Source organism: Arvicola amphibius, chromosome 9 (genome assembly GCF_903992535.2).
Source record: "Arvicola amphibius chromosome 9, mArvAmp1.2, whole genome shotgun sequence".
Classification (NCBI taxonomy): domain Eukaryota; kingdom Metazoa; phylum Chordata; class Mammalia; order Rodentia; family Cricetidae; genus Arvicola; species Arvicola amphibius.
Window position 1 is genome coordinate 63036834 of NC_052055.2, and position 24987 is coordinate 63061820.

General features: G+C 42.4%; 1 long non-coding RNA gene across 1 annotated transcript; it reads left to right on the plus strand.

Annotated features, from left to right (window-relative positions):
- Positions 1-16226: 16226 nt before the first annotated feature.
- LOC119823406 lies at positions 16227-24664 on the plus strand. Its single transcript, XR_005286948.1, has 5 exons — positions 16227-16399; positions 17819-17984; positions 21970-22159; positions 22533-22686; positions 22778-24664. It is a non-coding gene; the product is annotated as an uncharacterized LOC119823406 (long non-coding RNA).
- Positions 24665-24987: the final 323 nt, after the last annotated feature.

Sequence of the window (24987 nt, forward strand, 5' to 3'; positions counted from 1 at the left end):
GGAGTAGCTCAGTGGTTAAGAACATGTATCTCTTGTCCAGAGAACTGGAGTTCAGATCTCTCCATGTGGAGAGACTCATAAGAACTCTGTCGTGCTCTTCTGGCCTCCATGCGCATCTGTGCACATATACTGACATTCACACATAAACATTATTTTAAGTGTAAACATCAGCTTCAGATGCTGTCTCACTTGCCTGTGATATAATAAAATCTGAACTGCTCTGCTAGCTGTGTAGCAGTATATACTATTTTCTTCTTTGATGAGGATTCCTACTTTGCCTAGGTGAACTCAAAGATTGTTCCACAAAAGGTGTTGGCTAAGTTATTGAAGTTCATGAACCACCATGGACCTGTCACAGGTCCTAAAATCTCCACTGTTTTGGTGCAAACAAATCAATGAGAAGTCACACTTAATGGTATATGATCTTTCTTTACCAGTCATGTTCTGGACCAGAACTTCTTAAATATTTTGACTCATGAATATTTATACCTGGGAAATTCTTACATGACCCAATAAATGTAAGTATATAATGTAGGTATATCAATCAAACACTTCCTGATAATAAATTACAAAGAAATTTATTCTTAAAAACCCTGTGTGGGCTAGAAAGATGGCTCTATGGTGAAAGTATCCACTGCACTTGCAGAAGGACTGGCATGGGTTGGAAGTACTATATCAGGTTACTCAAATCTACCTTTTACTTTAGATCCAGGAAAACAAACATGATTTTCAGGTCTTCAGGAACATCTGAACTCATGAATACAAAACAATACATAGAGACTAGTAGATGCAAATAACAAAAAGTAATTTTTTGGGACACGTACAATTTTACCATTATCATGTAGTGGGATAGACATGCTTGTAGTTAACATATATAATCTTTATTGAATATTTTATATTGTGGGTTGTAAATCCTTTTAAATGTATTTCATGTGATAGACACTGAATTTTCAATTCTTGAAGCTAAAAACATTGCTTCACGTAAGTATATAGTAGATGATGGCTTAAGCAGCTTACATTGACCTCAGAACTTGCTGGGAATTTGTTGTTTGAATGTGAAATGTCCCCCAAAAGTTCATGGTTTTTAACTAAGATATATAATTCCTTGTTCCCATATCCACCCTTCCTATATCCCAACCAATTTATTCCCCCAAGCTCTTCCCATCCTCCACTTCACACTTTTCTCTCCCCATCCCCCCATCCCCCCATCCCACCCCACCCCCATGTTCCCATTTTTGTCCGGCAATCTTGTCTACTTCCAATATCCAGGAGGATAACTATATGTTTTTCTTTGGGTTCACCTTCTTATATAGCTTCTCTAGGATTTTTTACGAATTATAGGCTCGATGTCCTTTATTTATGGCTAGAAACCAATTATGAGTGAGTACATCTCATGTTCATCTTTTTGGGCCTGGGTTACCTCGCTCAGGATGGTGTTTTCTATTTCCATCCATTTGCATGCAAAGTTCAAGATGTCATTTTTTTTTACCGCCGAGTAGTACTCTAATATGTATATATTCCACACTTTCTTCATCCATTCTTCCACTGAAGGGCATCTAGGTTGTTTCCAGGTTCTGGCTATTACAAATAATGCTGCTATAAACATAGTTGAACAAATGCTTTTGTAATATGATTGGGCATCTCTTGGGTAAATTCCCAAGAGTGGGATTGCTGGGTCCTGGGGTAGGTTGATCCCAAATTTCCTGTTAAGGGAGCCATTCTAGGGTTGGCAGAGACTTGACTCTAGAGGGGTTCCCAGGTGTCCAGGAAGATGCCCCCAGCTAGTTCCTTGGGCAGCTGAGGAGAGGGTGCCAGAAATGTCCAGATCCTATTGTCATACTCATGAATATCTTACATATCACCATAGAACCTTCACTTGGCATTGGATGGAGAAAATGACAGAGCCCCACATAGGAACACCAGACTGAGCTCTCAAGGTCCTGATGAGGAGCAAAAGGAGGGAGATCATGAGCAAGGAAGCCAGGACCGCGAGGAGTGCTTCTACCCATTGAGACGGTGGGACAGATCTAACGGGAGACCACCAAGTCCAGTCGGAATGGGACTGATGGAACATGGGACCAATCTGTACTCTCTGAATGTGGCTGACGGTGGAGGAGGACTGAGAAACCAAGGACAATGGCAATGAACATGAACTCTACAGCATGGACGGGCTCACTGTGAGCCTTGTCAGTTTGGTTGCTCACTTTCCTGGACTTAGGGGGAGCTGGGAGGACCTTGGACTTAACATAGTGAAGGGAACCCTGATGACTCTTTGTCTTTGGAGAGGGGTGGAGTGGGGGTATGGGTGGAAGGGAGGGGAGGAAAGGGGGAGGAGGAGGGGAGGAGATGGAAATCTTGAATAAAAAAAAATGAGAAAAATAAAAAAAATTTTATAAAAAGTTCATGGTTTTGAAACTTGGCTTACAGCTGGTGATATGTGGGAAGGTTGGGCCCTGCCAGAGTTTGGAAGCGGTGTACGCAGTGAAGAACCTACCCTTATTGCTGTTTTTTCATACCAGCAACCATATATTCTTAACCAAGACAGAATGAGCTCAGTAGTGTCTTATTCTATGCTGTTGAATAGTTTTGGGCCTCTGTTAATTGCTATGTACTGCAAGAAGAATCTTCTCGGATGAGAGCTGAGAGATTCGCTGATGTATGGGTATAGCAAGAAGTCACTAGGATTTGCTTTAATACTTGTCTGTGTTCTTTGTTTTGCAGGTCCATATAGAAGTAGGGCTACGCTAGGGTGACTTTAGGGTTAGCAGCAACAGGGGAGCCACCTTCTGGTGAACTGACTGACTGTTGCTTTGCAATAAACCTTTTTAATTGTTACATAATTTATACCTCTTAAGTTAATTTTCGCATTCCAAAACCTCTTATTTGGAGTTGTTTGAAGGAGCCATTTGCCCAGGCAATTCTCAGTTGTGAGACTTCCTGATTTTCCAAATACTCTCATAACTAAGTTTTCAAAGGTTCTGAATCCTTCAGGAATAACTCAGATAAGAATCAAGCACGTCAAACAAAAGGCAAAAACTACAAAAGTGATAACAACATAAGGTAGTTCAAAGCCTAGGTGCTAACACTCCAAAGAATCAAGCCAGATACAATGGCTCTGTGGAATCTCTTGCTACAAGCACTGTCTCAATTTAGATGGGGAGCTTAGCCACAGGTTCTTTATCCACTTTCAGGGTCAGGTATAGTTCCATCTGTGTAGAAGGTCTTAAATGCAAGCAGAGTAGTTTTGGTTATTTCCCTAACATTTGTGCCACTTATAGCACCAATAGTTGTATCTCTTCAAGACAGTCATTATTATAGGCCATTATGTAAAAATATGGTTTCTTAGTCAGGGTTTCTATTGTTGCAATGACACACTGTGGCCAAAAACCAAGTTGAGGAGGAAAGGGTTTGTTTGTCTTACAGTTCAGCAAAGCTGTTTATCACTGAAGGAAGTCAGGACAGGAACTCAAACAGGGATGGATCCTGGAGGCAGGAACTGATACAGAGGCCATGGAGGAGAGCAGCTTACTGGCTTGCTTCCCCTGACTTGCTCAGTCCATCTTCTTATAGAACCCAGGCCCCACACAGCATGTGCTGGACCCTCCCGCACTGATCATTAAAGGAGAAAATACTTTACAGCTGGGTCTCTTGGAGGCATTTCCTCAGCTGAGGCTCCTTCCCCTGATGATTCTAGCTAGGGTCAGGTTGACTTACAACCACCCAGTACACCTGGGCAAGGATGATGGTGTCTTTTCTCCTCTAGTAGCATGTACAGTACCTTCACCACTATGACAGCTACTAATTCAGGTTGTAGCTTTCATTCTAGTATCCACTTGATTGATCCAAGTACCATGATTAAAGTATGTGTTTTTATACCAATGGAGACTTACCAAATATTGTGGAGGATACTTCAGAACAGTGACATTTTCCTGTAATATTTGGGGTTACAAAATACAGTGGCCAACAACTAAAAAAAAAGTAACCAATTCCTGATACTGGGTATTTGTTTACTAACATGTGGTTTAGTTGCAGTACTGACTGTACCCCATTACAAGCTAATTTCATTTTAAATACTTTATATATACATATATAACCTTCTACAATGCTTCCATATGGCTTTCTCAAAAAATCTTTGGTGTTATTTATCCTTCTTTGCAGTCTCTCCTCTATTCAGACCTCCCATCACAAACCCCATTGAGGGCTGGAGAGATGGCTCAGAGGTTAAGAGCATTGCCTGCTCTTCCAAAGGTCCTGAGTTTAATTCCCAGCAACCACATGATGGCTCACAACCATCTGGTGCCCTCTTCTGGCCTGGAGGCATACACACAGACAGAATATTGTATACATAATAAAGAAATAAATATTAAAAAAACAAACTCCATTGAATCCTTCCTGATCCATAATTACCCTTTCTGCCTTTGTTTCTCTTCCATTGAAATGTTCAATACTCCCCCATTGCTCTTACCATATAAATATTCAAAGCCAACATACACTTGTGATTTATTTATTTATTATTTATTTTTATTAAAAATTTTCTTCTCCTCCCCTCCTCCCACTTCCCTCCCCTCCCCTCCACCCATACCCCCACTCCCTCCCTCTCCAGGCCAAAGAGCAGTCAGGGTTCCCTACACTATGGGAAGTCCAAGGTCCTCCCAACTTCCCCCAGGTCCAGGAAGGTGAGCATCCAAACTGACAAGGTTCACACAGAGCCCGTCCATGCCGTAGAATCAAAGCCCATCGCCATTGCCCTTGGCTTCTCAGTCAGCCTCCACCGTCAGCCACATTCAAAGAGTCCAGTTTGACCACATGCTCCATCAGTCCCATTCCAACTGGTCTTGGTGGTCTCCCATTAGATCTGTCCCACCATCTCAGTGGGTGAAGGCACCCCTCACGGTCCTGACTTTCTTGTTCATGTTCTCCCTCCTCCTGTTCCTCATCAGGACCTTGGGAGCTCAGTCCAGTGCTCCAATGTGGGTCTCTGTCTCTAACTCCATCTATCACCAGATGAAGCTTCTATGGTAATATGCAAGATAATCATCAGTGTGGCTATAGGACAAGGCCAGTTCAGGCACCCTTTCCTCTGCTGCCCAATAAACAAGCTGGGGACATCTCCTTGGACACCTGGGAACCCATCTAGAGTCCAGACTCCTGCCAACCCTAAAATGGCTCCCGTAATTAAGATATATACTTCCCTGCTCCCACAATCACTCCTCCTCCATCCCAACCATCCCATTTCCTCAAGCTCTCCCCATCCTCTCCTTCTCCCTTCTCTCCCCGCATCTCCCCTTATCCCCACCTCACCCCCACCCCCGTGCTTCCAACCCCTGCCTGGCAATTTTGTCCATTTCCAATATGCAGGATGATAACAATATGTTTTTCTTTGGGTTCACCTTCTTATTTAGCTTCTCCAGGCTCATGAATTATAGGCTCTATGTCATTTATTTATGGCTAGAATCCACTTATGAGTGAGTACATATGATATTCCTCTTTTTGGGTCTGGGTTACCTCACTCAGTAAAGTGTTTTCTATTTCCATCCATTTGCATGCAAAATTCAAGATGTCATTGTTTTTTTGCCACTGAGTAGAACTTTAAAGTGTATATGTGCCACACTTTCTTTATCCATTCCTCTATTGAGGGTTACCTAGGTTGTTTCCAGGTTCTGGCTATTACAAAAAGTGCTGCTATGAACATTGTTGAACAAATGCTTTTGTAGTATGATTGGGCATCTCTTGGGTATATTCCCAAGAGTGGAATTGGTGGGTCCTGTGGTAGGTTGACTACCAGTTTCCTGAGAAACTGCCACACTGATCTCCAAAGTGGTTGCACAAGTTTGTATTCCCACCAACAATGGATGAGTATTCCCCTTACTCCACATCCTCTCCAGCATGGGGTATCATTGGTGTTTTTGATTTTAGCCATTCTGAGAGGCATAAGATGGTATCTTAGAGTTGTTTTGATTTGCATTTCCCTGATCGCTAAGGAGGTTGAGCATGACCTAAAGTGTCTTTTGGCCATTCGAACTTCTTCTGTTGAGAGTTCTCTGTTCAGTTCAATGCCCCCATTTTTTTAATTGGGTTAATTAGCCTTTTAAAGTCTAGTTTCTTGAGTTCTTTATATATTTTGGAGATCAGACCTTTGTCTGATGTGGGGTTGGTGAAGATCTTCTCCCAGTCAGTAGGTTGCCTTTTTGTCTTTATGACAGTGTCCTTTGCTTTACAGAAGCTTCTCAGTTTCAGGAGGTCCCATTTATTCGTTGTTGTTCTTATTGTCTGTGCTGCTGGGGTTATACGCAGGAAGTGGTCTCTGTGCCCATATGTTGTAGAGTACTTCCCACTTTCTCTTCTATTCGATTCAGTGTGGTCAGATTAATATTGAGGTCTTTAATCCATTTGGACTTGAGTTTTGTGCATGGTGATAGAAATGGATCTACATTCATTCTTCTACAGGTTGACATCCAGTTCTGCCAGCACCAGTTGTGAAAGATGCTTTCTTTCTTCCATTGAATAATTTTAGCTCCTTTGTCGAAAATCAGGTGTTCATAGGTTTGTAGATTAATATCTGAGTCTTTGATTCGATTCCACTGGTCAACATCCCCGTTTTTGTGCCAATACCAGGCTGTTTTCATTACTGTAGCTCTGTTATAGAGTTTGAAGTCAGGGATAGTAATGCCTCCGGAAGTACTTTTATTGTATAGGATTGTTTTGGCTATCCTGGGTTTCTTGTTTTTCCATATAAAGTTGATTACTGTTCTCTCAAGGTCTGTGAAGAATTTTGTTGGGATTTTGATGGGGATTGCATTGAATCTATAGCCTGCTTTTGGTAGATTTGCCATTTTTACTATGTTGATCCTCCCAATCCAAGAGCAAGGGAGATCCTTCCATTTTCTGGTATCCTCTTCAATTTCTTTCTTCAAAAACTTAAAGTTTTTGTTAAATAGATCTTTCACTTCCTTGGTTAGAGTTACCCCAAGACACTTTATACTATTTGTGGCTATCGTGAAAGGTGATGTTTCTCTGATTTTTCTCTCTGCTCCTTTATCCTTTGTGTATAGGAAGGTAACTGATTTTTTGAAGTTGGTCTTGTATCCTGCCACATTGCTAAAGGTGTTTATCAGCTGTAGGAGTTCTTTGGTAGAGTTTTTGGGGTCACTTAAGTATACTATCATGTCATCTGCAAATAACGAAAGTTTGACTTTTTCCTTTTCAATTCGAATCCCCTTGATCTCCTTATGCTGTCTTATTCCTATTGCTAGAACTTCAAGCACTATATTGAAGAGTTATGGAGAGAGTGAACAGCCTTGTCTTGTTTCTGATTGTAGTGGGATGGCATTGAGTTTCTCTCCATTTAATTTAGTGTTAGCTGTCAGCTTGCTGTATATTGCTTTTATTATATTTAGGAACGAACCTTGTATCCCTAGTCTCTCCAAGACCTTTATCATAAAGGGGTGTTGAATTTTGTCGAATGCTTTTTCTGCATCTAATGAAATGATCATATGGTTTTTTCCTTCAGTTTATTTATATGATGGATTACATTGATAGATTTTCGTATGTTGACCGAGCCCTGCCTCTCTGGGATGAAGCCTACTTGAACATAATGTATGATTTTTTGGATGTGTTCTTGTATTCAGTTTGCCAGTATTTTATTGAGAATTTTTGCATCGATGTTCATGAGTGAGATTAGTCTGTAATTCTCTTTCTTGGTTATGTCTCTGTGTGTTTTTGGTATCAAGGTGACTGTAGCTTCATAAAAGGAGTTTGTCAATGACTCATCTGTTTCTATCTTGTGGAACACATTAAGGAGTATAGGTATTAGCTCCCCTTGGAAGTTCTGGTAGAATTCTGCATTAAAACCATCTGGTCCAGAGCTTTTTTTGGTAGGGAGGTTTCTGATGACAGCTCTAATTCTTCACAACTTACAGGTCTATTTAAGCTGTTCACCTGATCTTGATTTAATTTTGGTATATTGTACTTTTCTAAAAAAGTTTCCATTTCTTTCACATTTTCCAATTTTGTGGCATACAGGCTTTTGTAGTAAGATCTAATGATTCTCTGAATTTCCTCTGTGTCTGTGGTTATGTCCCCCTTTTCATTTCTGATCTTGTTAATTTGCATGTTCTCTCTCTGCCTTTTGATTAGTTTGGATAGGGGTTTGTCAATGTTGTTGATTTTCTCCAGGAACCAGCTTTTTTGTTTCATTGATTCTTTGGATTGTTTTCTGTGTTTCTATTTTGTTGATTTCTGCCCTCAGTTTGATTATTTCCAGTCTTCTACTCCTCCTGGGTGAATCTGCTTCTTTTTTTCTAGTTGTTTCAGCTGTGCTGTTAAGTCTTTAATGTGTGCTTTCTCCATTTTCTTCATGTGGGCACTTAGTGCTATGAACTTTCCTCTTAGCACTGATTTCATAGTGTCCCATAGGTTTGGGTATGATGTGTCTTTGTTTTCATTGAATTCAAGGAAAACTTTAATTTCTTTCTTTATTTCTTCCGTGACCCAGGTGTGGTTCAGTAATTGACTGTTCAGTTTCCATGAGTTTGTAGGCTTTCTGTGGTTAGAATTGTTATTGAATTCTAACTTTAATCCATGGTGATCTGATAAGACACATGTGGTTACTAATATTTTTTGTAACTGTGGAAGTTTGCTTTGTTACCGAGTATGTGGTCACTTTTCAATAAGGTTCCATGAGCTGCAGAGAAGAAGGTATATTCATTTTTATTTGGGTGGAATGTTCTATAGATGTCTGTTAAGTCCATTTGCTTCATTACCTCCATTAACTGTCTTATTTCTCTGTTAAGTTTCTGTCTGATTGACCTGTCCATTGGTCAGAGAGGAGTGTTGAGATCTCCTACTATTAGAGTGTGGGTTATGGTGTATGCTTTGAGTTCTAGTAATGTTTCTTTTACATAAGTGTGTGCTTTTATATTAGGGCATAGATATTCAGGATTGAAAATTCCTCCTGATGAATTGTTCCTGTTATGAATACAAAGTGTCCATCTCCATCTCTTCTGTTTGATTTTAGTTTGAAATCAATCTTGTTAGATATTAGTATAGCCACACCCACTTGTTTCTTTGGTCCATTTGATTGGAAAACCTTTTCCCAACTCTTTACTCTGAGGTAGTATCTGTCTTTAAGTTTGAGGTGTGTTTCTTGTAAACAGCAGAATGTTGGGTCCTGATTTCATATCCATTCTCTTAACCTGTGCCTTTTTATAGGTGAATTGAGTCCATTGATATTAAGTGATATTAAAGACCAGTAGTTGTGAACTCCGGTTATTTTTTCTGGTGGTAGAGTTTGTGTGTTTCCCTTTTTAGAGTTGTGCTGGTGGAGGGTTGTTAGATGTTTGTGTTATTATGGGTGTTGTTGGCTTCCTTGGTTTGTGATTTTCCTTCTAGTATTTTTTGTAAGGCTGGGTTTGTGGCTACGTATTGTTTAAATCTGTTTTTGTCCTGGAATATCTTGTTTTCTCCATCAATAGTGAATGCAAGCTTTGCTGGGTATAGTAGTCTGGGCTTGCATCCATGTTTTCTTAGTGTCTACAGCACATCTATCCAAGACTTTCTGGCTTTCATGGTTTCCATTGAGAAGTCAGGTGTAATTCTGATAGGTTTCCCTTTATATGTTACTTGACCTTTTTCCCTTGCAGCTCTTAATATTCATTCTTTATTCTGTATGTTTTGTGTTTTGATTATTATATGGCACAGGGATGCTTTCTTTTGATCCAGTCTATTTGGTGTTCTGTATGCTTTTTGTACCTTCACAGGAATATCCTTCTTTAGGTTGGGAATGTTTTCTTCTATAATATTGTTGAGTATTCTTTCTGGGCCTTTGAGATGTAACTCTTCTCCTTCTTCTACTCCTATTATTCTTAGGTTTGGTCTTTTCATGGTATCCCAGATTTCCTGGATGTTTTGTGTTAAGAATTTGTTGGATTTGTTTTGTTCTTTAACCAGTGAGTTTATTTCCTCTGTAGTATCTTCAGTGTCTGAGATTCTTTCTTCTATCTCTTGTATTCTGTTGGTAATACTTGTCTCTGCAGTTCCTGTTCGTTTACCCAGATTTTCCATATCCAGTTTTCCCTTGGTTTGTGTTTTCTTCATTACCTCCATTTTATTTTTCAAGTCTTAAAGTGTTTCCATAATCTGTTTTATTGCTTTTTCTTGTTTTTCTTGGGTATCTTTGAGAGATTTATCCATTTCCTCAATCTTTTTGTTTGTCAAGTCTATTTCTTTATGGTAGTTTTTCACCTCCTGTTTAAGGTCCTCTAATATTTTATGTTCCATTTAAAGTCAATTTCTTCTATTTCTTCTGAAGTAGGGTGTTCAATTCTTTTTGTTTCACGATCCCTTGTTTCTGGTGATGTCATGTTGCCTTTCAGGTCTTTGGAGGAATTCTTGCATTGGTGCCTGCCCATCTCTTCCTTCAAATGGAGCCAGAAGTCTTGGTGTCTTGGTCCAGTCTGCTGTGACTAACTCTCTGGGTGGATCTCCTCTGTGCAGGAGCAAGAACAGTTCCTGTCCCTCTGGATGAAACTCCTCAGCACTGAAACAGGGATACCTGGTATTCCAAGGCCACCTCAGACACAAGGGCAGATTTGGTGGCAGGGCAGGGCAGGGCAAGGTCAAGTGGAACAGAGAAATCCTGCAGCAGGAGCTGGGATGGGGGGCTGTGCTCTCTTCCAGGACAGTCTGCCCTGGGATAGCACACACTCACCCACCTGATGAAACTCCTCAGCACTCTATACTTATGATTAAAACAATAGAATGTTTGTCTTTCTGGTCTTGCTTCCATTACTGGAGATGGTAATTTACAATTGAGTCTTAAACTTGGGAAATTAATAATTTCTTGTTTCTTAACTGTTTTATTGTTTCATGGTGTAACTGTATAACATTTGTATTATCAATTATACATTTGTAGAATATCAAAGTGATTTCCATTGCTTGGATGTTGTGAATAGAGTAGTGGTGAAGATGAGCAAGTATCTGTGCAGCAGGAAATGGAGTTGTTAGATAAATACCCAAGAATGCAGGAGTGGTGTATCTAGATCTTGTGGTAAATTTTCTATCTTTTTGAATAACCTCAATAGTGATTGTTATAGTTGCTACACCAGTTTGGAGTATTAGCAATATGATGATGCTGAGGGTGAGGGTGAGGGGAGGGGTGGAATGAGAGTAGAAATTAGGGGTTAGGGACAGAGGTGAGAGTCAGGATTAGAGTGAGGGCTAGGAGTAGAGGATTAGGGTTGGGGGTTAGAGTTAGAGGATTGAGGTTAGGGTTAGTGGTTAGGATTAGGGTTAGGGCAAGAAGGAAGTCTGGTTGTACACTAGTCAGTTGCCAGTGTTGGTTCATACTTCAAGAATCTGACATTGGGCAGTTTATTTCCAGGGTATTTATGTATAATACAATTTGGGAAAAAAGGTTCTTCAGTGTTATGGTTTAAATAAAATGCTGCACATTCCTTGAGGGGCGCAGTGGAAAAAACACTGCAGGTCCCCAAGTGGCAGCAGTGGGCAGTGGGTGATGAGACCATACCACAGTTATCTGAACAGCAGCATGCAGTGGGTCCTGAGACCAAAGTGGGCCATGAAGGCAGCCAAGTCTCAGGCAGGTAGCGCTCGAGGATCCATGGGCCATGAGGGCCAGGGGGTCCTAAGCTGCTTGGTGGGTGCGAGATAGAGAAGAGTGGGCACTCCATGCAGAGGAACTGGGTATTTATTTAGTGGACTATGGAGGAGTAAGGGGAGAAGGGGAGAAGAGCAGAGAGAGAGGGAAACACACACACACACAGACAGAGAGGGGGAAGGGGAGAAGTGGGGAGAAGGAAGATGGAAAGGAAAAGATTCAGGGTGGAAGCTGAAGATCAGCTTGCCTTGATGGACAGGGGAGGGAATGGGCATAACATTTCTCTTAAAGGGACAGAGCAGACCATTGCACTTCCATCTTTTTTATAATAAAAAGGTAGGAGTTTAAGCACCACAGGTTAAAGGAATTGGGGCCATGAATTCTCAAGACTGCTTCCTGCTTATTTGTGGGTGTCTTTGGAGGGGACTTGAGAAGAATGGGTGCTGGTCACATCCTAGTGTAGCTGGTCTCTTTGCTTCTGTCTGGTGTTTGTGGTATGAAAATGTCTGGTATCTCTTATACCTGTTTAAGGTATTGGCAGAACAGAGGACAAAGTTAAGTTAAGGAAAAAAATTAGGAACAGGGAATTGAGAGGGATGTATCTGACCTCTTTAAGATGGCTCCTTTAATTCAGCTCCCTGGAATTTACAAGAATTCTTTGGGTTTGTGAAAACATAAATTTCAAACAGCAGCAGAATGACTGACAGATATTTTTGCACAATGAAAAGTATTTTTAAGACTATGAAAGACAATGTGAGAGAGAAATTTGATAACTTGTATTTGCCCTCATACCTTTATAACTTGCAGGTCTTGTATTTGTATTTTACTGAAATTTGTTTGGTGAGGTTTTCCTTTTAAACTGATAAAACCTCTCAGCTGTCAAATAGCACTAGAGATCTTTGAGAAGGATAAAAGTTTACTTGAGTTATTGATTAAAAATGACAGAGAACTTACTTGGTTGGTACCTAGAGCTACTCCTCAGGGTCCTCCATGGTCACTGAATGTCATATTTGCCTTTTGTTGTTTAGTGCAGGGCCTGCCAGGCTCCAGAAGATCTTGTGGGCTAAGAAATCTGTAGGAAGACAATCCTACCTTGACTTGAGCAGCTACATTGTTGATTCCAATGATTTTGTCCATGTCTGGAGATCTGCAGTTTAGATGAAAGGCAGCTTTTTTCCCAGCACTTGGCAGTTGGATGTTGTTCTGTGCCCATTTGTCTTCTGTCTTCTTTGGAGGAAGTAGAGTGCTGCTGCTAGGAGCCAACCTGTCTCTTTTTGTTATGAAAAAAATCTTTTAATAATTAAATATTTAAATGCCATATTCCCCAGATCTCTGAGAGTTGAAGGCTGTTTACTGGGTATAGATGATTTATAACTACAGTATAGAATATGCTCAGAGAGCTGGGTCCAAGCTTGACTGTACTGGCTCTCAACTTAATAGGTAAGATTTATACCCTTAAAAAGACAAAAGGAAGAAAAAACTGTTTGCAACAGAAGGTTAACAGCAGAACTAACAATAGTAGAGAACATCTTAATGTATTTTAAATCAGGGTTGGATTAAATATACTGTATTTTTGTAAGAGACTTAAAAGTACATACCAGTTTAAAACATGAGACTTATTGCTTTGTAGTCTGGAATGAGACACAACGAACAGACAATTATAACATTTAACAGTAAACATAGGTATATTTAAGTTACATGTATGGACACACACACAGAGTGAACAGGAATTGGGTGAAGTAGCTGCTCTTTGTGGGCCCTACCAAAAGGCATGCCACTGTGTAAAACACACATGTAACTAAGTCAACACTGAGGAACCAGGCAGGGAATACTTCAGTAAAGATGGCAGAACTTGGTCACCCCACCCAGCTCTCAGTTAGGATGGTGGTGAAGTCACCTTGAAAGACCCCAACCCTAGTCTCCATCTTAAGATGTTTTTGTGATCAGCTAGGCCAGGGAAAAACAGGATATCTGTAGGTGGCAGAAGCACCCTTGAGAAAAACACCCAGTCCTTTGTGTATCAAAACCCAGGGAGGCAGAAACTGGCTGAAACTGGCTTAACTTAGACTTGTTTTTGTCCTGTTAGACTTGTTTTTGTCCTGATGTTGATCCCCCCCATATGTTAATTTGAGTTGACCAATGATGTTGCGGTTGCTATGGTTCCCTGTTATGTAACCCTGAGACCCTATAAATGCTTGCTGGAAAAATTACCAAGGGGCTCAGTCTCACTGGAGTATTGAGTCCCCTGTTGGTGCCTTCGGCATTAAAGAATTCTCTTGCTGCATCCATTGGTGTGGCTTATTGAGTCTGAGGGATCCTTCCCTGAACTCTAGAAATTAGGGTCTTTCAACCTGACCTCAGTTAAGATAGTGGTAAGGTCACCTCACCTCAGTCAAAATGGCAGCAGTCACATGTTATGTGGAAGAGAGACCTAGTGGTGTGATCTGCCCTATGCTGAGACGCCATGCCACAAACTGCAGTGGGGAGCAAAGGTTGGAGCTGAAAACAGCTGCTTCTTGATCTGACAAATCATGTTGGCAGCAGTAACAGTGGAAGGGGACAGTTTGAGGAAAAGTAGAGCTGGTAGAACACCAGCAGAATGAGGGTTTATATCATAGCTGAAAACATAAAAACCCTTGAAAACGGGGAATGAATACCACAGGACCTAGAGAAGAAAGTCTCCTCCCTATAGGCGGGGTATTAAAGCCTGACTGGCTCCCGTCTAGGCGACTGTGAAGCCTGAGAGACTGGAGGCTCCTCCAAGTGGTTTCTCATGATTGGGACCACTGATGAGTGGTTCAAAAGAAAAGTAAAAGGAGAAATAAAAATCTGAAGGACCCTGGGCCCTGCAGTCAAAATGCATTACACAGCATGTGCAGTGCTAGCATAGGAGACTGATCCCAGGTTAGAGTAAGGGTGAGTGTTAGGTTTAGGGCTCCAATAAAGACACACCTTTTATCACAAGGACAATTTTGTCCCACCAAGGATACTCATACTCCCCCTTCAAAGGTTCATGCCCTTCCCACAAAGACTTACCCTCTCCAATAAGGACACTCCCTCCCACAAGGCCGTGCTCCCTCTCACAAGGAGACAACTCTGCCAAAGAGATAGCCCCTTCAGCAAGATCATACCTCTTCCCAAAATAACTGCTCCCTTCCACAATGACATGCCTCCTCTCACAAGGTCATGCCTCCTTCGACAAGGACACACTGCTTCTCACAAGGACGATGTGCTCACACAAAACATACTTGCTCCCACAGGTACTAGAGTCTTGTAACATTCCTCCTCTCATAATAACACACACCCTCCCAAAAGGACTTGCCTACTTCAATGACACACCTCCCTCAATGACAAGTCTCATCCTATAAGGATCCATCCCTTCCCACAAGGACACAACCTCCTGCAATGACATAGCACCACCAAGAATGTCAAATCCCTACCCAAAAGGACAAGCCCTTTTCCACAAACACAGGCCAGAAGGAATGCCTCCTCCCATAAGGACACACCCCTTCCCACAAGGACACACCTCTGCAATGACAGCACTGCTAACAATGTCAAGTCCCTACCCAAAAGGACAAGCCCCTTTCCACAAACACAGGCCAGAAGAAATGTCTCCTTCCATAAGGACACACCCCCCTTCCCACAAGGACAAGCCTCCTTCCAAGAGAACTTGCCTCCTCCTACAATGACTTGCCCCTCCCACAAGGACATGCCCCCTCCCAAAAGCAGGTGCTTACTCTCACAAGAAGGCGTCCCTTTCACAAGGACAGGCTGAGTGCTATGTAGCCCCTCTCTGAAGAAATTGCCTCAACCTTCAAAAACACGCTCCTTCTCGCAAGGAAACAATTACACATCTACTACCACAAATATGCAGCCTCTCCCCCAAGGACTTGTCCTGTCCCTCAAGGATGTGCTCCCTCCCAAAAAAACTACTTCCACTAATACATGCCCCCTCCCTCAAGTACACGGCTGCTCCCAAAACGACACACACACACTCCTACAAGGACACGTCCTTCCCACGAGGACGCACCCACTCCCGCCAGGATATTTGGCAGCGCATTTGAAGGTCTAAAACTATTCGGTGTACATAGAGATTCGTTTTGACACAGCTTCCCGTGTGTTTCTAAGGTCTGTTTTAGTCTGTAGAGGGCAGTGAAGGGGATAAGGATGGTGATTCTGCAATGACCTTCCCGTGATTTCCTAAGAGTACCCGGTCAATGGCCGGATGACTGAGATCTGTTCCCGTGACTTTAGGACCACCCGAAAATTTTACTATTTTTACCATTTTACATTTTATTTTATTATATTGACCACCACACGTTATGTTTAAAAAAAATATTTATTTATTTTTACTTGTAGGCTTGCACCTCAACGACACCTTCCCGGACGTCTCCGCCGCCACCGAGGGCCTGTCTCCGGACGTGATGTCCTTCCTCGACACTGAGGTCGCCGCTTCCGGTTCGGTCTCAGGTCGACTACCAGACGCCCTTCCTGTCTTCCGCTGCAGCATGGGAGCCGGAAACCTCAGCTGCGGTAGCGGAACCACTGTCATATGGAACCGGAAACTACGCTCCCGAAGCTGGGAAGATCGCTGGGAGTGCGAGTCCGGAACACGCTACGAAGTCGTTTGACGTAGCAGAAACGGCCTCCGCACCGCTGAAGCGGAAACGTTGCTCTCGGAGTCGCGGTGGCTCTTGGGAGAGCGAGTCCGGAAAATGCCACGGCAGGCTTCAGCCGATCACTTCTTGGCTTCAGGCTAAGGCGTGGCTCCCAGAGGGTTAGGTAGGTCGTGAATGCGGTGGGTGAATACTTCCAGGCAGTTCAGCTCCCTGTAGTTTCCTCCTGTATTGTCTGCAAGGTTACCAACTAGCCTCCAATTTTATGAACTCCAATTTTATAACCGTCAGTGTGATAAATACACGGGCTGTGAGCCTCTTTAGCCTGCCATAGACTTACTTGCCTTTGGGTTGAAGGATTTTGTAACTATTAATGTGGTATCCTGGCAGGCTTGGTTCCAGAGAAGCCTACAGATACTACACTTTCTTATTGTTGCTCAGTTCTCCTTATAAAGTAGAGTAACATATCGCGAATATTTCGTAGCTGGTGTGTGGATTCACGCGGGTCCGAGGAATGAAGACTCAGAGACACACTGAGTCTTAGCCTCTGTGGCTGCAGGGTGCTCAGTCTCTGAACTGAAGCGCCTGGCCTTCGCCTCTCAGCATCTTTATTTCTTTCTGTATTTACACTTTAGGTAGGATTTCCATAGCTCAGAACAAACTGATTGAAGCTTCTGACAATATAGTGCCAAATGCAAATACCTCATTCATGAGGGGTACCACCGGTTTTCCAGGTTTCCCCCTGAAAGAAGTTTTGCATAGGCTTTGTGTCCACCGGAAACTCAGTCAAGATTCACAGAGGACAACAAAAAATATTTGCAACACAAAGGAAGGCCTAGGGACTGTGTGAAAACTCCAGAGCCAGGCCAGGTGTAACCCAGCCGGGTTTCATGACTAGTGGAGGTTGTTGCTATCCCTCTGGCGCCAGGCTATCCGGACATTCTGCCACAGTAACATGCAATTTAACCACATCTGCCTTGTATTCTGAATCATCTGTAGATGCTGCATGACCCCTAATGCAGTCTAAATATCTGCCATGCACTTCTGCTTAAGGAATAACATGAGACAGAACTTTTCAAACCCACAGATACAGAGTAGTGACTGCTGTTATTGCTATTGTCCTCTAGCTTACAGTGAAGTCATATATGCACATCATAGGAAATACATAAAAAATACATTGATCAACAACAAGAAACACTTAGAATTTGTAGATATTTTTATAGGAAACAGGAAAAAACAGGTTTAATGTCATCTTTGGCTAGCTACACAGAGAGCTTGGGGCCAGTCTGGACTACTGGAGGTCCTGTTTGAGAGTAAAATAATTAAAAATAAAACATACAAAGCAGAACAATAATTAGAAACACCCAGGTAATTTTTTCTAAACACACTGTTCACTTGTCTGTCAAGATGGGCCCATTTCCCTAAAAGACACAGTAGACTTAGCCATAATTAGTTAATATGCCTTCATATTCACTCATCCTCAGATTTCTCCAGTCATGGCTGGACAGTGATAGCAGGTGTATGAGGGGAGCCCCATGGCTTTCTTTCAATGCTCATTCTGTCTCCCTTTGTGCCTTGCTCCCAGGATGATGGTGCAGGGCTACCACTGCCCCCTGGAGAGCCGTGACCTCTGTTCACTGAATAAGGGAGCACACATCTTATTTGCCTGATCACTGAATAAGGGAGCACACATCAGAAGAAGTTGTGCCTGTGCTGCTAAATAAGAATAAAGAATGTGCTAAGTCAAGGAAGTGAGTGTCACGTTTCTGTGTTCTCTCAGGCAAGGCAGATGTGGCTTAGGCTGACCTGTTATCTTCCTTTAGCCACCTTGGCCTGAATCTCTTAAGTTTCTTGGTTCTGTGGAAACTCCATCTCCCTAGACTGCAGTTTCTCATTCATCAGATGGGGGTGGAGTGGGAGTGTTTAACATCAAAGGGAGTTCCCAGCAGCTCCTGTGTTGTCTGCAAGTTACATCTTGACATAATTGATTGATCAGCTCCTCAGAAGGAGAGAGGAGGCCATCTGCCAGGCTGAAACTTGATTCTGCTGATCAAAACCCTCAGATGTATATGTTCTGCCCTCCTTACTCAGTCTGTCTTTAACCATTAATGTTCACTGTCTGAACATCTTTCTGGTGTCTTGAATGTTTCTTGAATGTTCTTGCTAGTTTGAATTTTTAAATTATATTTATATTTATTTATATGTACATGTGTGGGTGTGCATTTGCCATAGCGTGCATGTATGGAGGGCAAAGAACAACTTACGGGAGTTGGTTCTCACCATGGTTCTACCATGTGTGTCCTGGGGCTTGAACTCAGGTTTTCAGGCTGGACAGCAGGTGCCACTGAGCCACTAAGCCATCTCACTGGCTCTGAGCCTCCATTCTTCATCTCAAGGTTTTCTGAATTGCTCATGAGATAAATGACATCTGATGGGCCATGCCTCAGTGCTGGATCAACCATGGGTAGCTTTTCTAGACAAGTTATGTTTACTCATCTGGGACAGATTTGGACATGATTCCATGAAGACCCTGACTAACCTTCAGGCATGCTTATCTTACTGAGGAATCACTTGTTCTTTATTTCTAGAAGTGTGAACATATTTTATACCCGTGGATAGGGAGAGGTAGGGAGCAAATTTTCTTGGGCCATAACTTGGCATGGCCACTTATCTAGAGAAAAGATGAGCTGAGATGGATTCTGGGCTGCAGGGAATTCTGCTTGTCCAGGGAAGTGTTGAGAGAGGCATGGGCTGGAAGGCTGCCATAGTTTCTTGGCCCTAAGTGGCTTCTATGGAAATCTGGTCTGCCTGGCTTCCTACTCCTATCTTTGTTTCTAGTCCATCGCTTCCTTGGATTTTGATAATACTTTGTGTTCTCCTCAGCCTATGCTCTTCTTATGTGAGGCTATTTTGGATCATGTTTCCTCTTGGCATGAATATCAAATGATTCAGTGGATGTGGAAAAGAGTTTAGTGCTGTTTTGTTTTGTTTTGTTTTTTTAATTAAATGTAGTTACTTACCTGTTGTCATTCTGTCCCTAGGCAGATGACCAAGAGAACTAGAAACTTAGGTTCTGAAAGGCTTGTACAGACTTGTAGCTGCCATGTTTGTGTAGCCCCAAACAAAATCAAACCCAAACACCCATTAGGATGTAAGCAGAGGAAGAAGTGCAAAGCTCTTATGCTAAGTGAAAAGTGGACAGGTAATCATCACTCAGTATTCGATGCCTAAAGGGACTTAAACAGCAAAATGGAGGTGTACCAGTCTGGAGAGATGGCTCAGTGAAAGTACCTGATGTTCTTCCAAAGGATTCTAGTTTGGTTCCTGGCACCCATGCTGGACAACTCAATGGGCTTTAAGTTTATTCAGGACACCTTGAGAAGATGGAAGAACTGTCAGCGTCCAAGCTCTGTCTTTGGGAACTCATGGCTCAAAGAGCTCTTGTAGAGAGAGATTGAGTTCCACATCTAGGCTTGCTGTTCATCCTTGTCATTTAGGGAATGTTTATCTTCCTCTCAGTTGGGAAATTTCCCAGATTATCAATGACCTTGTCCCTGAGTCAGTTTCTAATTTTTTAGGTGAACACCTTTTCAGGCAAGTTAAACATTTTTTTTTTTTTTTTAAATTTTAGAATGGGATGAGCAGTCCTTAGCCCCTGCACTTTGATCTTATTTAAAGACCACTGGTATTCCATGTTCTGACAAATGAAAAGCATTCTTTTAGGAAGTTTGGGGACCAGGGGTTGTTCTTCTTTGTCCCTTCCTCCTATAATAGTTGACTGTAATACCTCATGTGTCAGCCATCATAAGGTTTTTGTTGTTGCTGCTGGTTTAGAAGTCACAGCACTAGGCAAAGGGGAACAGAGTATCTTTACCAGGGAGAAGTTTGTAAAGGATGGCTTATCTAAAAATAAGTAGTGTAAAACAAAATGAAGTAGCTATTAATTGCTCTAGCAGGTGATGGTTTAAAAGACTAAGGTATCCCATACCTATAGTTTTAGTTACCTGTGATCAAATAATATCTGAAAATATTAAATCTAAAATTCCATTCCTACGTTTTAAATTATGTACTATTCTTGTTCCATCATATCCTATAACCCTGGCCATGAATTGTTCTTATGTCTATTGTGTCCACACTATACACACTAACCACCTGCTAGTTGATGACTCAGCAGTCACCTTGGTTATTAGATTGGTAGTGGTTATGGTCAAGTGATCCTTAGGTAGCAGCCTAAAGCTGCACCACAGAGCCTTCCCATTTGCCTTACTTCATCTATCATCTCTTAGTACCACAAGAAGGATGAGGTCAACACATAAAGGTGCTTTGAGAGTAACAAAATATGCTGATATTGTGTCATTTTTATTGTAAATATTTCTTTTTTAATTTTTGGTTGACTTGTAGATTAAATTTTTGCCTCAGGTATTTACAGGCATTTGTAAGAAAACATACCCAATAATATTCATGGATAAGAGGAGACACTGTGTGTTTAAATATGTAAGAACACAGTCTGTATAGATGTGTCTGCAGATAGAGGGAAGAGTCTAGACTTAGGTAACCTCAGACTGGCATTTCACATGTGTGGATCCTGCTGGGGTATTTGTCTTCTTCATTCATGACTGGCGTATGCAGGACAGGGCAGAACTACAGAACCACACAGGAGGATGGTCACTGTGCTGAGTCATTGTGACCATCTGAGGACTTAGATTTATGAAACAAGGCTGTTTGAAAGCTTGTGTAGCCATGGTGGTTTGTTTGTTGTGCTGGAGGTGGTGTTTGTCTTATTTTGTTTCACCTTTGAGATAAACTTTTGGCATATAACCATAACTAGGCTGGTATTTTCTTTCCGGTGTAGCTGAGGATGATCTTGAACTTCAAGAGTCCCCTGCCTCCATCTGCCAGGGGCTAAGACTGTGTGCAAACCATAATCAGCCAGATTTTTACTTCTTAGCTTCTGAGTATAGAAGTTGGATCCATTCTAAGTGCATTTTGTGGGGTTGGAGAGATGGGTCATATTCTTATTATAGATGACCAGGATTTGGTTCTCAGCATCTGCATTAGGTGGCTCACAACCACCTGTAACTCTGGTTCCTATGGCTCCAACACCCATTTCTGGCTTCCACAGGTACCTGCACTTGCATGGTATACATAGACTCATGTAGGCAAATACACATACACATAAATAAAAACATCTTTAATTTTTATACGTAACATGAGTTCATGGTCTAGCTATTCTTTGCATGTGGCTGTCTAGTTTCCTATCACTATTTTTTGTTTGTTTGTTTTCCTTTGCTTTTAGAGAGATTCTTGCCATGTGGCCTAGGCTGTCTTTTTACTCTTGATAGTCCTCCTACCTTGCTTCCTAAGTGCTAAGACTGCAGGCATGACCCATCTTGGCTAGCCCATCACCAGTTTTTGAAAAGACTCTTTAATCACCAGTGAATGGGCTCGACAGAGATCACCTGCTTCTGGATTTTTTTTCTCCTTTGTTTTTCAAGACAGGGTTTCTCTGTGTAGCCTTGGCTGTCCTGGAACTTACTCTGTAGACCAGGCTGCTTCAGCTTCCTGAGTGCTGGGATTAAAGGTGTGTACCATCACCACCCAGCCTGCTTCTAGATCTTTAATTTTGGGCCTTTAGATCTACTACTCTGGTCCCTGTGTAACTACCTTGTGCCTGTTGATTCACAGTAAAATTTGAAATTGAGTAATATGAGGTTCAGCTTCATTCTTCTCTTTCAGGATGGTTTTAAGCTCATCTGGGTCTCATTGAGTTTCTACTACAGAGTTTGGAACTGATCCATCACCTCCTATAAGGCAGCCAGTTGAACTTCCAATAAGAATTGTGTGTCTGGAGATGAGCTTGGGGCTGCCATGCTACCAAGCCTTTCAGTTATGTCTGCTCATTCAGTTTGCACACCCACCTCATGAGGTAGGTGATATGAGATATCCTTCTGTATATGTGTTGCTTTTATTGGTTGATGAATAAAGCTGTTTTGGCCAACAGCTTAGCAGAATAAAGCGAGGCAGGAAATCTGAACAGAGAGAGAGAGAGAGAGAGAGAGAGAGAGAGAGAGAGAGAGAGAGAGAGAGAGAGAAAGAGTAGGCAGCATAGTTGAGAAATGATATGTAGCCACCAAAGGAAAAAGATGCCAGAACATTACCAGTAAGCCACAGCATTGTGGCAATACATAGATTAATAGAAATGGATTAATTTAAGATGTAAGAGCTAGAGAAATATGCCTGAGTCATTGGCCAAACAGTGTTATAATTAACATAGTTTCTGTTTGATTATTCTGGCCTAGGTGACCCAGAAACAAAAGAACTGGAGTTAAAACAGTCTACTTTGAGCCCTGTTTTGCAAAAGAGGAAAGTGAACTTTAGTGTACCTGTAGCTGCAGCCAGCAGATGGCCCTGAGTCTACCAGAGTCACACCTACTGCATTAAGCTGACTCTATGGTAACTTGTCTTGGGTTCTGCTCTTTACTCTCTTGACTGTGGGTTGCCTTTCTGGTAGACCCAATAATTGTTTACCTTCCTTGTGTTATAGGCAGCCTGTGTGGATTGTGTGTGCATCTCCCAAAGATCACAGCAAGCCCAAGGGAGGTTCACAGTTGGTTGTGAATGAGGAAGTCAAGGCACTGATTGTCAAGTCCCCCAGAAGGACCAGGACCCCTCTCTGTTCAAGGTGTTATACAAGACCTACTTCTCATGAACTTCCTGTTCAAGGCCCTTCATGATATGATGATGTTTTCTGGCCCTGAGATCTTGCCTGACTGCCTGGCTTTTCTTAACTTCCTGGGTGGTCCTGTAATGTGCAGGAGCAGACTTGTTGCCAGCTATCTTCACCTTCCCCAGCTTCTTTCAACTGCCATCTGAGTTGTAGCTACATACTTACAAACCACAGAAGCCTCCTGAATCTAAGGTTGGGAGAATGTGGGGTTGTCTTGAGCAAGGATGTGCAGGCAGATTTCATGAGCCTCTGGAAACTGGAAACGACAGCAAGGGGATCTCTATTATCTTTCTCTCCACCACCTTGGTCCCAGTGTGCTCTATTTGACCACCTTTGGGTGACTCACTGGTAGGGAGACAGATCTATCCGTTGTCAACTGTTTTTAATAGTTGCTGCCTTTTAAACTATGGCTGTCTTAGTCAGCAACTGCGACTTCACCACTACCAGCAGTGGCTTGGCTGCAAGAGCTGCAGCCTGAGGAAATTCTGTACCCTCAGGCACCAACTCTTTCAAAGATACCAAGAAAACTGATCTAAATCTCTGTCCCACTAAAAAACTCAAGATTTAAATGTTGAGGTAGAATTCTGCTTTCCAGAAAGGCCGAAGAGCAAGCAGCTCACCTAGCTCACCTCCTCACATCTCCCAAGAAGTCCTTGTGCTTTTTTCTCTTCCCTCCTTATAAACCCTTCTCTACCTGGCTCTTCCCTACAACTTCCTGTCACTGACTCAGCCTCTGGATTGCAGGTGAATTTTATTTAATCAAACACATCTTTGCATCATTAAACAAATGTTTCAGGACATAAACAAAACTAACATGCCATAAAATAATATTCTACAACCTCTATCAGTATTGCAATTCTAAGGCAGAGGTCCCCATTGTAAGAGTCTGGCACCTGGCAGTCATATCACCCCTGGTGAGGTAAAGTGTTGTCTGACTTTTTGTGGCTCAGGTGGAAATCACTATGGTGACTTGGAAGTACTTCCCTTTAATATATGTATCACACTTTATCCCCCTCCCAGATTGCTTATCAACTTAGTGAATGACAGGGAGGACCTCGATGGTACTGCTATTTGTCAGTGCCTATCTGTAGACGTTGGTTCTGTCCCAGAACTTTCACATCTGCTTCATCAGTGGCATGTACATCAAGACAGCTGTGGTAGGCTCTGTCTACCGCAAGTTAGGCCAGTCACCCACACCAAATCCTGTTATCTCAGAATCCAGGAAAGCTGATCTGGAACTCCCCAGAACCTGTGTGGAGATTTCCAGACCAGCATCCTGAACAAAGAAATGACATGGGCTACAGGGATCATGGGGCCAAGTATAGCTCCCTTCAAGCTTTGTGTCTTAATGAAGTGGTTCTCCGTGGTTGATGTGTGGGATGTCAGTGAACCCATATGCTGCCTGTGAATAGCCAGGTTTCTTAGTTGACTTGGCTATCTCTGATGAAGTCATGGATGGACACCCAAGTTCAGGGGCTGAGGTGAGGGCTCATTAGGTAAAGTGCAAGCCTGATTGCTGTAGGAAAATCTTTCAGCCAGTAGCCTTTAAGTTACCCACCCACTTGGGCGTTGCCTCTTATACTATAAATGCTGTTGTAAAGTGCGCGCTCGCGCTCTCTTCCAGCTGTTGGATTCTGCATTCGAGCAGAGGGTGTGATCTGTGAGTCTACCCCTAAATAAATAACTTTTTATTATATTCAGTTCTGAGACAGTGTGGGATTTCTTTGTAGCGTCTCTCTTCATCTGGCACCCCACGTGGATCCCAGACCCCACACATACTGGGTAGACCAGTCCAAAAGGCACAAACAGCCCACGGCCCAGAAGGTCTTCCAACCCTGCCTACCTGTCGTGTTTTCACCTACTCCCCTGCAGAGCTAAGTGTGCAGCAACTTGCTTGCATACATTTCCCCCCATTGTTGCTGCATTCTCTGCCGCGTGGCAGTTTGTGCAGCTTCTGGTTTGTGCTCCCTGCTAATGAACTCTGGGCTTCTTGCCCCATGTATGGAGTTGATTTGACCAGCACCAAG